Genomic DNA, 14,662 nt, shown 5'->3' on the forward strand with positions numbered 1-14,662 from the left:
ATTTCTTTTGGTAGGCTACCCTTTGTTTTGGGGTTAAAAAAAAAAAAAAGAGAATATCCAGGCCCAGATTAAACTTTTTTGTCCCATCTACAGTGTCCTGTCCCTCACACCTGCTTCTAATTAATAAAAAGAAAGACAAGTCGTCTATAAACTTTATGTGCTATTAAACTAGGTATGCCACTAATTCCTTGGAAAGCCATCCCTGGCTCACCACTACTGCCTTGCTCATGAAAAGGGAGGGATTTTTAGGTCTGCAGAGTGACTTTGTTGTGGATGAGTTTTGGCACAAGGAAACTCTTTGTGAGCAGGGGTAATCAAAGACCTGAGTCCAAGTAGGCAGGAAAGGACACAGCAAAATAATTTTCCTCAAGATTTAACTCTTCAGTGGCACATGCCATATTTAAATTGACCTGGAAGCAGATGACTAAGACTCTCCCCTTTAGGCTAACTTTAGATTCACCTCCAGAGCATGTACCTGGCCAGTGAATTTTGCTTACACAGAAAGTCAGATTAAGTACTCTGGATGATTTTTCAGAAATGTTAGGCTGTCTGCTCTAGAAGAGCTTTGGTCAGAGATGAGTTTATATGAAAAAAGTAGCACTTCTCTTTAGGAATTCTTCATACATTGGTTTTGATCTGCGGTGCACTTCTTTGTTGCTGTTTCTGTTTCTGTTTTCTGTGTGGATGACCGAGAGGCAGAGAAATAGATGAATAGTTCGAGTGCGTCATTTCTGAAACAAACGTTCAGAGCAGCATTTCTCCGCAATAGTATTTAGAAAATTTTTGCTTTCCATAAACAAAACTGCTTGCTCATATGGACCTTCCCGGAAAAAGGTCACAAATGATGTAAAAGTGAGTGAGCGAGCTTTTACGTGAATGAATGTTTGCAAACATGATTTTGTTGTCCTGCTTCAAACTTGTAATTACAGTTGTGGCTTTGCATAAGGAAAATCTAAGCTCGCTCTTTAGGCCACACATCGATCTGATCGCCTGCAAGGGTTAGGGAGGATATTTTTCCCTCCTCCCATCGACAGAACTAGCCAAGTGCTCTGTGGCTTTTGAGGCTTGCCTTCTTCCGAAGGATCAGAGTTTAGTCACCGCTGGAGGCATGATAGCAAACTTGATGGACCAATGGCCTGATTCAATATGGCAATTCCTCTGCTCCTTCTATTTTTCAAACTGGCTTCTGTGTGCACATGCCCAAGTGGGTGATTTATTGGCTACTCCGAGATACGCTCTTGCATAGGAAAGAGCAGGATCAGACACATTTGCTGTGCAGTTTCAGTGTGTTTGTGTGTGTATATATGCCTATGTGTCTGCAGAGAGAGATCCCTATGAAATAGCTGATCAGCATTTTTTTCTTTCTCTACCCTGGACGTAGCCCAATGGGTGACCCTCCTCCTTTAACAGGCTGCACTTGCATTTCCGGCTTTTTCATTCAATGCTACATACATTTGCAGTCTTTCCACTTTTTCAGTTGACATTCACGGTAAAGGAAAGAGTTATGGGATAAGTGTCAGTGCTTTGGCTGTTTATTTCATTTACCACTTTGCAAGCCCAAGGAAAATCCCAGCACACTTTTCCAGATTCCAGATCTGACACTTAAATCTCTCTTTTCCTTGTTCTGCACTCAAAATGAGGAATTTGCAATATTAGAAATGAACAGTCTTAATCTATTGGGAAATCCTTTGATCCATAAAATAAAAGAAGGATTTTTTTTGGCTCATCTGTAAGCTTTTGAAAAAGATTTAGTTTAGCTTAGTTGAAAAGACCTGAAGACAGAAGTTTGAGAATGTCAGCCTGATTGGAACTGATTATTTTGAAAGAAATGAGTGAAGTGCCATTGCAACCCGTTGCCATCACTTTATTTTCACGGCAAAGCTTGAGCTCCTTTCTCTGTTAGCGAGCAAAGGGCAGGCGTGCGTGCTGGTGGTGGTAGCGCACCCACCAGCAAGGCTGCGATTGCCCTCCAGGGTCTTCCATTCCACGCACTGGACACCATGGGTTATCTATCTCATGAGGTTTTTCGATAAAAAGGGAACGTCTCCTATCTAAATGCCTAAAAAGAAACTGCAGGCACGTTGCAGAAGTTCTGGAGGGCAGTCCTTTGGACTGTTACATAGCTGTGCCTCAAAATCTTGTTGATAACCTAATAATGCTTCCAACCTGCAGTCCGATATCCTCACCTGCTTCCCATAATTTCATGTCCTCATCTGCAGGATTTCTGGGCTATTGTACATGTTCATATAGTTCTCAGCTGTGTGCTTTTTAAATTTGGGAGTTCTGGTAATTAGGTCAATAGTGTAGATCCCTATCAAATCCCTAAATATCCACGGGAAAGTCACAAAGAGGAAGAGGCTGCCGTTGTCCTTGAGCCTATTTCATGGCTGTATAGCCAGGCCATGAGAGACTTGCTGGATTTGCTTTGAGTTTTCACATTTGTTTTGAAATCAAAACTCCAACTATAGATGTACAAAGAGACATGAAAAGGAAAGGAAGACGAGTGGTCTGGGCAGAGAACTGAAGCTAGTATCAGATGTACCACACACAAAGAACAGGTGAAAATAGTAAATACAGTACAACTGAAATAAGGAAAAATGAAGAAGAGTATTATGGTCTGGAGTCATATCACATAAAGGTACAACAAGTCTGTGTGATTCTAAAGAGACTACTTGAAAGCATTAAAAAAAGGTGCAAGAATTGTCTGTCAATTAAATTCTTTACCTGAGGCCCCGTAGCTCAGAGAAAAATACAAATCAAAGTATAACTTCTTGCCTTCAACAGAATGCAATGAGAACCAATATGTTGTTATGTGGTACATCATAAATATCTAGGAATAAACACTGGAGACCAAAGAAGAAAGGATAGATCATTTTTATTTTAGCTTTTTTGTTGCCTTTTTTACTATTTCAGTTATGTTTTGCTCTATAAAAGTGATTATTATTCTTCTCATACTACCACTATTGAGGTGAAATTATTGCATAAGTGAAGACTAAGGGATCCATTTCAATAGAGAGACAGCCGTGTTCTAGGAGCAGTAGAGACCGGTGGAGAGTCCTCACACTGGGGATGAGCATGGAAACAAGTATGTGTGAAACCACACCGATAATTCCTGTGTAAACACACCAATGTGACTTTCTCTCTCATGCCCCCAACATATAATAGCTACAGCTGCGTTTAGCTTAATTCAAAACATCGCATCCTTCCTCTCGCGCATGGGTGGGCACTTCATGATGCTGAAGAGGGCGTTTTGACTGCTCATATCTGTACCTTGGGGCCTACCAGATCTGAGGGCAAAGCAGTGCCTGCTCATTTGACTTGTGCAGCTGCAAAGCTTCCAGCAGAAATGCTACTCGAGCGCTTCAGCGGGGGGGGGTCGGATGGGATGGCACAGTGCGTGGCTGAAGTGGAAAAACAGAGAGGCAACAAACTCCTAAGCCTTAGTGGCGTGAGGCACCCCCCCCAAGCCTATGAGTTTAAAGCAATGGATTTTCAAGTAGTTCTTCAGAGTGACTAATTTAAATGGATATCAAGGATTCAGTTGGAGAATTAAAAAAAAAGTAGCTAGGGGAAAATATGATGCTCTCTGAGTCCCAGTGGTATGCCACATTCATTTTACTAGAGAGTTTATTCTTTAGTACTTTCATGGATTGACATGAGGGAGGAATTCGCATGTCAGGACAGATAAAATCTCCCTCCTGCCAAAGGAGTCTATTCAGACATGCATGTTAGTAGGTTGATAACTTATTCTGTATTGCAGAAGACTCAAAGATAGACATTTCTCCTTTTATCTCCATCTCTGCGCTCCCTGCATACTAAAGATATGGGGAAACAGCAAGATACATCTTAACTAGCCCTTTCAGAGAGGAGAGAGTTTTCCTAGTTCATGCCAAGAGATGCAAACTTAAAGGAATAAGGTGTCACAGAGACTAATAGCAAATACATTAGCAATGTTTATGCGCATAATTTGAGCCCAGTGTGAATATTGTTTAAAAAAATACAAACCCTGGTCTTTGTGGTTAATTTTTTTGCCAAGAAAAATGCAGAGTATTTCAATGCTCTTGTTTCATGTTACTCTGGTAGAGGGATGGGGAATAGGCTGAGAAAAAAGGGGGGACCACAGGAAATAAAACACATTGAAAAATCTGTCTTTGATATGCTTTCCAAATACTAATGAAATCTCAGGCCCGTCTCCTTCTAATCGTCTCCGTTTAGAAGGAGAACGGGAAGGCAGGCCCGTTCTCCTTCTAAAGAGTGGGAAACTGAGACAAGTAACCTCGTTCCATGCCCAGAGCTGTAGAAGAATGTCTGCTCTTCCAATTGTGATTAAAATTCAGGAACGATTAGTCTTCTGCTTAAACTGATTATCTCCATACCATGTATTTTTGATGTTCTAACGATATTTATATGGCCTAATTTTAGGAAACCTGATTAGTTGAGAGTATTAAATTATCCGAGCCTTCTTCTTGGGCACCCTGTTTAGAAAATGAAGGATGAAGATCCTTTAGAGTATAATGCAGAGCACCTCTGAACTGCCCTCTGACAGAAAGTCTTCCTTACTCCCTCCCCCTCCTTCCAGTGATAGCTCTGGGAGACTAGCCTCCTTCATTAGGCAGCATGGGGCTAAACTCATGGGTATGAAACAAATCATAAATACTAGGAACTTCTCTGAACTATCTTTCATCCTTTCAGCTACGTTCTCAAAAGAGGCATCTTCCTATTTTTAAACAGCTTGTATAAGTAGACTGAGATTACAGTGGTTTAGAAAGCGTTATATATAGATGTGTATACATAGCTAAAATATTTGTCTAGATGTATCTTATCTAAACTTATGTGTGCATCTGAATTTCCCAGGCTTGAACTATGGTTTGTGTAAATTGGTGTTGTCTTACTGTCTTTGAGTAACACTTATTTACGTCAGCTCTGGAATTAGTCCCCTGTATTCTAGCCAGCACTTAAGCTGCAAGAGCCGAAATAACGTGGATATGTACTGTTTTCCTGTTATCTCTAACCTCACTAAAACCAAAAGCTATTAGAAGTTTTGTGAGAAAACTATTTTCTTGCGATATTTCCTGCCCACCCAAGTTAGATTGGTATCAGGTAAGAGTGTGCAGTTATACAAATCCCGAAATTAAGCATAGTTTTCCTTGACTTAGTATTAATTCATCTTGATTTGCATACCTTAGCTTTGAGATCATGTCATTGCAGAGATTTTCAGACAACAAATTTATCTTTTGCTTCACCATTTTCATGTATTTCCAAGCTGCTTGAATGAAGAAATGTAACATAAGAAAAAGCCTCATGAAGATGCTTCTTCTTCCCCCCCCCCCCAACCCATAATGGAAAATGCAGCCTGTACTAGGACCCTTTCTAGAGAAGGCTTTAATTCTACCTAGGATCTAATCCAACATGCTTCTCTTTGAAACTAGTAAGACTTTCCCAGGCAAGACTTAGTGAAGTAATGATTCACAGGCATAGACAGACAAATGGACTATTTGTTTCTTCTCCAGTATTAATGTGGTGTTATCACTAATGATAATATATAATGATATATAATGACATACCTTCCAGTGAATTCTCCTCTATTTATGTACCACTTAATATGAGAGTGATTCTTTATAGACAATAGAAGATGGCATCTCAGCATGGATAATTACACATAAAGAGTGAGAAAGGGGGTACAGTGAAAAGCAGCATAGTTATGCTTATTTAAATTCAATCATACATCATATAAATTCCACGGTTGTTTCCCACATTATTTATAGAGCAATTTTTTTCCTGTTATTGTTGACCGAGTACCTGTTATTGTTGACCAATGAGTACCTTTTTTAGAGTTTTAAGAATATTTCAGACAAAGAGACGTCAGCAAGGTCTCAGGAACTCAGAATATGTGATTTCAGCTTTGAATCATTCTTTTCTATTGATCTTCATGTGATTTACAACCATTTCCCATTGGGAAGTTCTCTCCTGCTTTGCATCAACCAAATTTGGGGCTCAGGTTCATCTCTGCTAAGCGCACCTGCTTTGTGTCCCTCGTGAAAGGAGATTAGTTTCTAGTTATGAGAATTTGTTGCCCATTGGCTATCTTCACCATAAAACTAACCAAAAAGTTCTGCGTGTTTCTGAATGGAATAACTAGGGAATTTGTAAAATGATTTTGATCTTGGATCTGAGCCGTGTATTAAAGTGCTTGACTTGCCTCGACCACTGTAATTTTAGAAAGCTGACCCTTTTCCCTTGCAATTTACACAGTGTTTTTAGCCTAATGCAGAATTTCCCTCTTCTACAGCTGGGAGGAGAATATCCATCATTTCCAGATGCGGACATATGATCCAGGAGGCAACTGACAGTATTTTGAAATCATATGGTTTGGCTTATGAATTCGGATTGGTCAAGAGAGATTTGCCTGAAATTCTCAAGAGTACGTGGCACCTTACTTACTCAAGAGGCATTTTAAAATAAAATCTAAAGTTAAATGCATTTTATGGAGAGGCTTAAAACTTCTAAAATATAAATCTAAAATATTTATATGTGGGCTGCAATGGAACAGAAGTTATGACCTCCTATGTGACTGTCTAGGATTTGTTTTTTTCCTTCCACCAGCCCACCTGGAATGACTTTAGCTTTCAGCTTTACCTCAGGCTGTACCCAGGTTAGCTTCCAGTGACTTATGGCTCCATCAATCTGCACAGATATGTGCTGTGCTCCTTCAAGGGAAGTAGTTCATCTTCTATATGACTGCATCTCCACCTCTTCTAAAGTTCAAAGAACCCAGGACAACTGCTTATTCAAACTGACTTCTAGTAAGTATAGGAGATGTTCCCTCTGCCTTCCCATGTGAATCAGGACTTTCTGGTGAACTTTGATAGAGACAAAAACTTTCAGAATAATCCAGCCCCTGATGAACCCGAAAGACATGTGATGATAGTGATGAAATATCAGGTGAGATTGCTTAGTATGTTTTAAGGAGCTTTGAACTGGAAATGGATCAATTTAGAGCTCTTTTCTAAAGTCAAAGGAGCACATTTTTTACGATCCATTTCCCATGAACTAACAACTGTTCCCCATCCAACAGACAGTTTACTTGTAGCTATTTTGACTTGCATTATTCCACTTAATGAAGATAAACATAAGTCAGACACAGGAAAGCCACAGAACGAGTATGAACGGGAAGTGTTCCAAGTATTCAGCATTTACTAGACAAAATTGGCCAGTAATTCTTTTTGCTTTTCACTGAGGATAAAAATCCCTGAAAGATAATCATCATCATTGTTTGAATTAATATAGTACTTTTATCCAGTGATCTGAGAACACTTCCCAAACATTAACTGGACTGAGAACAGCCTTGTGATTAGACTCATTTTATTTAAAATACCTGTTTCACAGACAGACAAACTCACAGGTCACCTGGAGGTACCATGACTTCCCGTGGGTCACAAAGTAGGAAGAATACAGATTTCCATAGAAATACATAGAAATACCATTGCTATGATTTAGGTGACATTGCACAGGATGCCTAAATGTTGCTTATTCAGTCTGCTTAAATTATTCGTATTACAGAGACATTTTGGATAAGTATTTTTTCTGCTTACATGTAGCTTTTTAAAATTGACTCTTTTTTTGGATAATTATTTGAATGGTTGTTCATGGGCACATTTTATCCCATAAACTGTTCATCTTTTTAATGCTCAGGATTTGTAATGGGTGGGTGATTAGTAACTTAGATCACATGTTATTGTTGCTTCCTCTTGATTAGATTAGTATAACTTTTTTAAGTAGGAGAGGAAAGAACATAAAATATTTAATTCATACAAGAGTGGACAAATAGCTGCTTACCAAGTAGGAATATTTATTCCCTAAACATTTACCTGAACAAAACCGATTTGCCCATATGTTTACATAAAGCAAATAGCAAGATGGCATGAGCATGGATGAAGTGAATGTTCTGAAATAAGGTGGGTGCTTACAGATACTGTAATTCACCTAGTTCCAATGACTGAAATTAATAGGTGATGGTTAATGGACTTAAGTAGAGTAATGCAATCACTGCCATTGGAAACAAAGCAACGTACCCATGACTCTTTACGCTCTTTTTATATTTTGCTGTCGTCAGTCATGTTGGAAAACGCCAGATAACTTAGGGCAATTTCATTTCATCATTTGCAGGTCCATGATTTGAAAGGTTACCTGGTCTTCTCCTGCTCTTGTTCCACGGATAACAGTAAGTGGACTGTGGTATTAACACTGAAATTATTTGTCCAGACAAGCCAAATAGATCATAGCCTGCCTGAGCCTTGGATCTATATCCTACAAACAGCACCATATGGTTAACAGCACCAACTGATCAAGTGTTTAATAAAGCAGAGGCTGTGGGGATGAAGAGGAGAAATGCTATCTAGAAAAGTCATTGTTCTAGTAGGCTTCATCTCTTAACCCTTTCTAGCGTGGCAGGAACAAACCCCTGAAATGGAGCTTTGGTTTACATGGCTTTAGTTTTAAACTGGAGAGGAACAAGGGAAAGATACAAGAAAGCATCAAATATATGGGCCAAAGACATGAAAAACGTTATTTAGTTGTTACCCTGGGATAATTATTGATTTATAGAGACAGGAGCTGGAACACTAACTTGTGAGTTTAGGAGCTCCAGGTGTCATTCTTGATCCTGTCATTTTTTTGCTGTCTCATCATGAACAGTTCCTTTTCCCCTTCTATTTTATCCTCTCATCTTTGGGCTAATTTGTCTTTGCAGATCATAACCCTGTTGGACAGGGCTTGTCTTTCCAAAAAAGTATTGGCAAAGTCTACCTGCTCAGTAAGTAGGAGCCTGGACCTGAGTTGGAACAAGCAGGTTCTTTGAATTGGAGCAGGACACATATTAGCATAAAACTGGAATCATTTAATGGGGAAGGTCTCAGTGTTTCAGTTGGTTCAAAACTACCTCTTTATTCTTTCACAAAAAGTTAGATTTGAAGCAGATGATCAACATTTATTTATGCATGCATTCAAACAAGACAACAGAGTAACTGAGAAAGCTTAAAGTTTTGTGTTAAAAAAAAAGGAAAATCACTCTTTGGGAAATGAAGTCATCTGCAGAAAAAATACTGACAACCAAGCAGTCTTCCAGTTCCTGTGTCTTCTGGGTTACAGAGTGCCATCTCCAGTATTTCCCTAAGAGCTTGCCCTTTTTTAACAAATATATACTCCTTTCATTGGTGCTTATCTAAAAGCCTGCCAATATATCTGAAATCAGCACATAGTGAATGATGCACCACCTTGCCTAATTGACTCTGGCTGGAAAATAAACAGTGAAGGGCTACTTTAGCAGCAAACAGGATGATATAGCTACTTATTCCCTACCTTTATCTAAGTACCGCACAGGCAGACAGGTATTAGTGCCCAATAGAATGGGTGCAAGGTTGGTACACACATTTTCTACAGTCTTTAGCATTTTGGAGGCAAACCTGGTATTGGTGTCACTGTCACTCTTTGAATCTGAAGAATAACATTTTTATCTCTGCTGCCCTAAAACCTTGATAATGTCCATAAGATGACAGCTGAACCATGAGAGCTTATCCAAAATTATTCTTTTAAAAACAATAGGTTCCTAAAATATTCACAGTAAATAAAGATTATAAGGCTATTCATGCAATTTGAATAATTTGCTGCTAGTAATATTGACACTCAATCTGTCTGCAAAATGTCTCTGTTAGCAGGAAACAATCACACTGGGAGGTGTTAGGAAGACTTTGCAGTGGAGTGGCAGAGTGAAGCAATTAAAAATGGTTGGAAAATTTATTTGAATTTTTAAAAGATAATTTTCTGCCTTTTTCATATGTTAGAAACTGAATACTAATGTATTACTAGAGAAAGAAAAATTGTTTTCTGTTAGTTTTTGTTGCTTTTTTTTTCCTACCGAAAATCTGGGTTTGTTCACTGAGAGAGACCCAACCTGAACATATTGGCAAAAAAGGCAGAGAAATAAAGTTTTTCTAGTACTCCCACAAAAAGTGTAAATTTTTAACCACTCAGTGCTACTGATCACTGAACCAGGACATGAGGAAGCTGGTTACAGTTTGCGAGACAGAATGGAGGAGGAAGGGATTTGACAGAAAGGCATAGAGGGGACTTCTTAATGAAATTGTTATTTCAGTCTCATGTAGGATATGCTCTTTCTACACAAATCTCAGTTCTGACATGAACTTTTTTTATCAACTTTTCACAAAATGCAATGATTATTCCTGGGAAAATATTTAGCAGATGAAAACGAACATTTTCATTTGAGTCGTGTAAGGAACGGATACATCTTTTTGAATGAATACGTTGGGGGTTTTGCATTAAAGATTTTCTATCACATATTTCAGAAGTTAATATTTATTTTTGTTAATTTAGCACAAAGGTTACTCCTCTGGAGCTATTTTTGAGCTCTTATCCATCATATTAGGATATTAAATGACTACAGATTTTTGCCATTGATATAAAAGTGTCTTAGTGTATTTATGCTACAGGTGTTCTTTATTGGAATAGGATTTTTATACTATATCATTAAAAAGAATATAAAAATAGTACAATGACAAAATATGGATTTTTCATATGTCTTTGGTCAGGAGGAATTTTTAACATAAAAACAGTAAATCAAAAATAGAAAGCAGTAAAGATGAAAAGAAGAGCCATCAGATTAGACTTGATTTAAAAGAACCTGGTTATGATAGAATATTTAATGTATTTAAACAGAAAATATTTCTGGGTGTTACTGATTATGGTTCAGATTCTTACTGCAAGAATTTTCTTCTATTATCTTTTTTTTTAATGTATGTCCCCTAATTGAGCACTTTTTGTTATCAAACCAGCTATTAGGTGTACAGACAATCTATTTTTTTCAATAATTCTCCATTTTGGCATATCCTTTATTTGGTTACTATCCACTCACTCACAGATACCGTTCCTGCTATGCTCTTACTACAATAAATTAGGAGATTTCTAATGGTGTTTCATGTTAGTTACTCTGAGAGAACATGGGTTGTCAGATAAAATAAAATCCATGTCTAAGAGGGTAATTTCTAAGTCATACTGGTATTAGCTACCCAAATAGCTAGACTTACTGTGTGTATTACATGCATTTTCAACAGGAAAGGCATAATCAGAGGAGAAAAGGTGTCTAGAGAAAGATTCTACAGTCTTAGTATTGGTTTTCTAGAGCTAACACTTAAGACAGAGCAATCAAGGCTCAAAAAGCTTCTCTAACTGTAAGCTAAAAGATAAGAAACTCTTAGTTCAGCCAACAAGAGGATGAGGAAGCTTGGTTGAATGGGCTGACAGTCTTGAATAGCTCAGATTTTTGAGGGACTATGCTTCCATCTTCACCAGAGTGATGTCGCACTGTTGGCCATGTGGGGTCTACCTGCACCGAGCTGTCCGGTGGCTCTGAAGGTTTACCTGAATTCCGACTTGCTTCTGGCACATGGACATGGTGCGGCCAAATAGGAGAAACCAAGAGCTCGTCAGGAAATTACCAGGGCAAGAGGTGATTAAGCTAATGAATGAAAAAAAAATTGTTGGTATAAAACCTGTCAGAGATAACATTTGTAAAGCTTCTAAGTCAGCTGTTTCCTCTTATAGCAGTCAGAAAATGTCTAGGATAAGTTAATACAACATTATGCATTTTAGAAGCTTTTAGAAGTTAAAGAATTTTTTCTAGCAAATTTTTTCTTTTCTCATCAACTATCTTATCAACAGCCTACACTTTTGTCTGTAGGCTGACTTTTCGACTGTTTATTTCTATAGCTATAATCTTTGCTCTGTGTTTTCAAAAAACTTTCAAAATGCCTAAAACCATTTTTAAGACAGTAGCAACCTGATGGGCTGAATGCCACATGGATAATTACTGATGGACTTAAGGAATGAGTTTTGTTGATGCCCTGAAGTCTAGATAGTGTCTCTGCAGTCTGTTCCCACTGTTCAACAGCACTTCTTCAGAAGGCAAGAAAGGGAATTGTGGCGCTGATAACAATTTCAACTGAAGGAGGCAATGCATAGAAAAGTAGAGCAAAGGAGCACCAGAGACCAGTTGCACACCTCCTGCCTTTGCTGCCCTCACATAAATTAAATGACAACATTTTATTGTCAAAATTGAAACTATCACACAATATTTTATTGTCAAAATTTTCAGTACTGAGGAAGAAAAAAAAATATTTGGAGATTTTTTTAAAAACTAAGTATATTAAATGGTTTATAGTCTTTCCCTTTCTCTTGCTAACTCTTTACCCTCTAGACGAAGAAGGATTTATCTCCTACATTTCAAAAAAGTCACCTCTCTGTAACCTACAGTTCATTCAATCAAGGCTTAGCGTAAATAATCAGTATGGAAAACACCAATCGGCTTTTAAGAGCTCCTGGATTTAGGACAAATACACTGCTCATGTCTGTGGAACTCCTCTGGGAAAGAAAGAAAGGAGAATGTGTCTTGATTTACACTGCCCTATTTCTCAGATCTGCCAGCTCTCTGACTCTGTCCACCTCACTACCGTCAGATGCTGTGAGACAAGCATATGGTGTTTACTTCTATGACTGATATCTCTCTGGTTTTTCTCGCTCCTCGAGAGAATCCTCTCTTGCCAAGTCAATTTGCAAGGGCTTGGACAGAGCCATGGCCCTCTGGTCTGGATCCAAAATATCCCTCATTTTCCCTGGGCAAATATCAGTAGAGGACAACCCATTTCTCCCTCCTCCCCACGAAATCAGTGTTGCGCTGAGAGAAACTCAAATCCAAAGGATGATCCAACCCTACAAGTCCCTTCTGTACCTTAGCCTCCTGGGGACATATGAAGATGCCACCCGGAGACTGTGCACAGTTCCCAGCGCTGCCCCCGTGAGCACTGAGCTGGGGGGGGTGAAGGGCATTGGAGCAGCCCAGGTCCCAAGGGCCACCGCTAGCAAAGCCTTGCCAAAGGGCTTCAAACAGGCACTGGCATCACTGCTGCAGCTGATGAAGACTGAAATGAAGAAAAGATGCCAAGCAAAGGATTTGCATTTGCTGTAGGCTGTGAATCTTAAATGGAGCTTAGCCTGGGAGTGGTTAGAATAGCCCAGGGAATCCCCCTCCTCAGTGACACAAGCTGGACACATTTTAGGATGAAAATCAAAAAAGAACTCCAGCTTCTTTTAAGATTCAGACGTGCTTGTGCTTTATTCTTTTTCTTTTCCTCCATTCCCTCCCTCCCTCCCTTTGTGCCTTCTGTCCCTCTGTAACTTTGATCTGGTGGCGAGGACATCTTTATCACTCTTATCAGGTCCCATGTTCTTGGCTGTCCTTTTGAAGTGCGATTTCCTGCATCTAGAGGTCAAGAAAGAATACTGGGCACTGCAGATTTCCTGTCGCTTTTCCTCTGTATCTACAAGTTTTCTTTGGTTTCCTTCCTGTTTTTCTATTTCATTTGTTTGTGCTTCCCTTTGCTATCCAAATCTGCCTCTCTTCCTCAGACAGGTTTCCCCCTGAAATCACAGACCATTATCACTCTTCTATTTTTCTTTATCAGCATCTCAGAATGATCTTCCCCTTTTCTCTGTTGTGCCTCATCCTTTCTATCTTTCCTTTCCTTGTCTTTCACCTTTTTCTTAAGCTCTTTTCAATTTCTTAGTTTTGACTCATGTTTTCTGGTCTTCCTAAGGAAATGTCATTTAGACTTCTGATTTTTCTGAGCTTAAAATGGATTCTTTGCATTCACCATATTCTCTGAATGGTGAATTGCCCTTTCTGTAGTTAAATTGCCAGGTATACTAAATACCAAGTGTAGTGATCAATACATTTTTACCCCTACGTAGCCTGCAATGACTTTATGGGGTGAGACTCAAAATTTCCAAGTAGGTGGGAAAGTCTTCTTTATCAGGGTTCTGCAACCATTTCTAGTCAATATTTTCATTAAAATTAGGATGATAAAGTCATTAGAGAGAATAGAGAGTATGCTTAGAAAATATATGTATATTTTTCTATCTATATATTTTTCTATATATATTTCTATAATATATATGTATTGCCATGCAAGGATATGTTGAAAACACTTTGGAGGGCATAATCAACATTTGATGCTTGACTAACCTGGAGAAAAGCCCCGGATATCCTATAAAGAGAACTTGCAATAAACGTTCTTAAAGGAGAGCTAATGATCTAAGCATATCTGATGTAGGGACTATCTGTGAGGCAGCAGTGTTGCAGAAATGGTTCTGGCAGCTCAGAGGGACCACAAACAGAATCCGCTAGGTGGTCTCTTTGGGCAAAACGAAAAGCAACACCCTTGGATTTATTAAGTGATGGGGCATATGCCACACACAGATGTGACTGTATGGCATCTTGTGGCAAGCAGAGACCCACTGGAGATAGTCCAGGGGAGAAAAACTTAATTGCTAGGAGTTTTGTAAACATGTCCTTTAAAGAGAGGCTGGAGGATTTTTCTATGTCTAGGATTAAAAGAGACAAAACTGAGGGAGACCGTTAAAAACCTCCAGTAATATACAAAAGGTCATTACGAAATGGAGTTTTGCATGTTCTTTGCAAGTAGGACAGTAAGAAGTTGAATTTAGGTTTGATACTGGGAAAATTTTCTAACTTAGCCCCGCTGTAAGTTACAAGAATTGTTCAGTAACATAATTTGAGGTTAGAAAAGGTCAG

The 14,662-nt window shown here is 38.8% G+C and overlaps 1 long non-coding RNA gene across 1 annotated transcript in view; it reads left to right on the forward strand.

Moving 5' to 3' along the window:
* Nucleotides 1-14,662, forward strand: part of LOC104148181 (uncharacterized) — a 146,579-nt gene that overhangs the window by 20,914 nt on the left and 111,003 nt on the right. Inside the window, exon 2 of the long non-coding RNA XR_011143683.1 lies at nt 8,167-8,221. This is a non-coding gene — a long non-coding RNA (uncharacterized lncRNA). The remainder of the gene's footprint in view (nt 1-8,166; nt 8,222-14,662) is intronic.

Source organism: Struthio camelus, chromosome 12 (assembly GCF_040807025.1).
Source record: "Struthio camelus isolate bStrCam1 chromosome 12, bStrCam1.hap1, whole genome shotgun sequence".
NCBI lineage: Eukaryota > Metazoa > Chordata > Aves > Struthioniformes > Struthionidae > Struthio > Struthio camelus.